We start from the raw sequence: 2,773 nt of genomic DNA, 5'->3' as shown, positions 1-2,773 counted from the left end.
AATAAATTAACCATTTTTCGTCCTTTGTACACTTTTGCAATGCACAGGAGGCTCACATACATTTCGACGTTATCGTGCTACACGGTGAATTTTCATTATTCACAGTTAAAGGCAACTTTTGGTACCAAATTTATCAAAATCAGAGACAAAAAATTCTTTACCTGGGGACCTCAGGCTATTATGTTCATAAGCTTACTCATAGACTTACAAGGAAGCTGTCCGAAAAATTTAAAGCATATCCAACCATCAAACAATATGTTACAGCTAAAAGCAGCGTATTTTCCCCCATTTTGATCACCATATCAACTCTGATATCCACCAAATTTTTCGGACAGTTGTAAAAGCCTTATTGGAAGGTCTTCGCAAATTTTCAGAATGATCTCATTCAAGGAACTGAAGATGTGGCAGAATAATACAACAAAAATCAACGAATTTCGTCAAATTACGCGACTTTTACACCTACTTTTGCTCCAAACGCCGCGCGCCATTAAATACTACTATTACTATTAGGCCAGGGGTGATTCGGAATCAGCGTCTGCAGTCTGAAAATATATTATATCGATTCAAGTTTGAATTTGGTTTCAACTGTCGAACTTACTGGGCCGCGCTCAGCCTGTCATTCCGCCGAATCTCTAATATGAACATGATAGCCTGAGGTCCCCAGGTAACTGTCGAACTTGTAGCGCGATGCACTACTGGGTCGCGCGCGCATCAAATAATGCTTCTCGCAACCACAGATCGGCGAGATGCGAAGGATTGACATCGTGAATCAACTGTCGAACGCGATCGAGTGATCGACGTGACGGGGGCCTTTTTAGAACAATTTCGAAAATCGAGTGTGGAGACTGGAGTGTAAAATGATTTTACCTGGTAATACTAATGGACCCCAGGCTATTATCAATTATGTTCATAAAAATAAACGAATAGAGATTTGACGGAATGACAGCTGCTGAGCGCCGCCCAGTAAAAAATGATTTAGCACATAGCACGCCTGTTTATTTTTATCGTGCACCTCCTACTCCTAGTTAGGGTTGTGGTTAGGGTTATGGATAGCTTCGGGGTTATGATTAGGCCTAGGGTTGGGCCTAGGGTTTATGTAAAACCGTAATGTTCGGCTGCAAAACCATAAAAACCAAAGTCACGGGATAATTTTTGGGCGAGCGATTTAATAAAAGTTCATGTCGTTAGTCGGCGTCGAGCCTCAAATTTAATTAAAATTCAATCCCATCACGTTGTAAAGTGAAGGTCCTCCATTGGTTTAACAGTTTCTGGCACTACCTCATCCCCAGAATCAGGCATCACGTATCATGGCACTGAGACTCTAAAGTGACACGTCGTCGTCCAATCCCTAGACCTACAGTTATTGGTCAGACTGACCGCTGGCGCTAGTGGCCGCTACTGATTAAAGGAAATTATCACAGCTGATAGAATGATTTAACTCATTGTTGTAACGTAACGTCCTTGTTAAGGCCAAGGGGACTGGGTGAACTGACTGTGATACCGGACGGAATGATAGTGGAAGTTGCATATACTGCTGATTAAACTGGTAGGTTATCCTCCTTACTGGTGAACCTTAATACTTAAAGTTTGAAACAAAGGTAGAGCATGGCGAACCTTTTTTTTTAATGAAGGCCATTGAGATGTTATAAATTTGCCTAACAGTATTCGGTATTCAATGGTTATTAATATTAAGAGTGAGCAGGTTGAATAAAGAAATTTAGTGCAAAATTACGAAGCCTAGAAAAAGGAGAGTCACTTAAATCAGCAACGCACCAAATATTTAATTATGGTCAGAATCCATCTTCGAGTTTGTTTCGGTATTCGTGACTTATCATAACTTGGGATATATGAGTGTCATGTACGAGTAATGCAACATCTCGGACTAGATGAGGCCAGTGATTGGACAAAGACAAATAACCATCAAGCATGCATAAACATAAATTATCAAACCCTTCAATTTTACTTCAACACACCAGCTGAACTTAGTCTAATACAATTTAAATTGTGGAATCCTCATTAGCCCGCAGATTTTACTTTTTCAGATAGAGGCGATCAGTTGTATATAATTTGCATGAACATGAGATATACAATTTATTATGCTGTAAAGGCATATTGGCCCAAACTACTGTATTAATTATATTAATTATAACAGTTTAGCGCAGATTTTAAATTTAATATGTAAACTTCTGAAAACGTTTCCTTCTGTTTACAAATGATTGTGTTTCATTAAGGGAGTAAGGGACATGAAATACCTACCTGGAAATTTCTTAAATTTGACAGGGCAGATAGATTTGCAACATACTTGAGACTGAATTGTGGCCGGAAAATCAGGGAAAATTGGTATATCGTTTACAACAGTACTGACTCGTGGAATCAAAATCAAACTGTAGCCGTTTGGGAACTACCACCTAAATAATAATATTTTTCCAAGTAAGTATAATCCGTTGATGTAATCCAAAAAAAGAGCTTCAGAACTCCCTTTTCCTAGTAATTATGAGGGAACTTGATTTTGCTATTATTGTCTCAAATACGTCAGCCAGCTACTCAAAATGAGTATTGCTTTCCGATGCCTACGTGCAAGTACAAGACCCAACTGTTATATCAAATCCAGACAGCCAATACAATATGCCGCACTTTTTCAACCTTGTGCGGTATTGCTACTACCACTTCACACTGTGGGAACATGACCTCCGTTTTTAGGATAGAAACTAGCAACCATAGTAGAAGAAGAAGAGAACATGCCTTGATGCCTGAGGAGACAATGAAAATACCG

Source organism: Bolinopsis microptera, chromosome 5 (genome assembly GCF_026151205.1).
Source record: "Bolinopsis microptera isolate Bmic1 chromosome 5, MBARI_Bmic_1.0, whole genome shotgun sequence".
In the NCBI taxonomy this organism is placed as follows: Eukaryota; Metazoa; Ctenophora; class Tentaculata; order Lobata; family Bolinopsidae; genus Bolinopsis; species Bolinopsis microptera.
Note: the sequence above shows the minus strand (reverse complement) of the source record.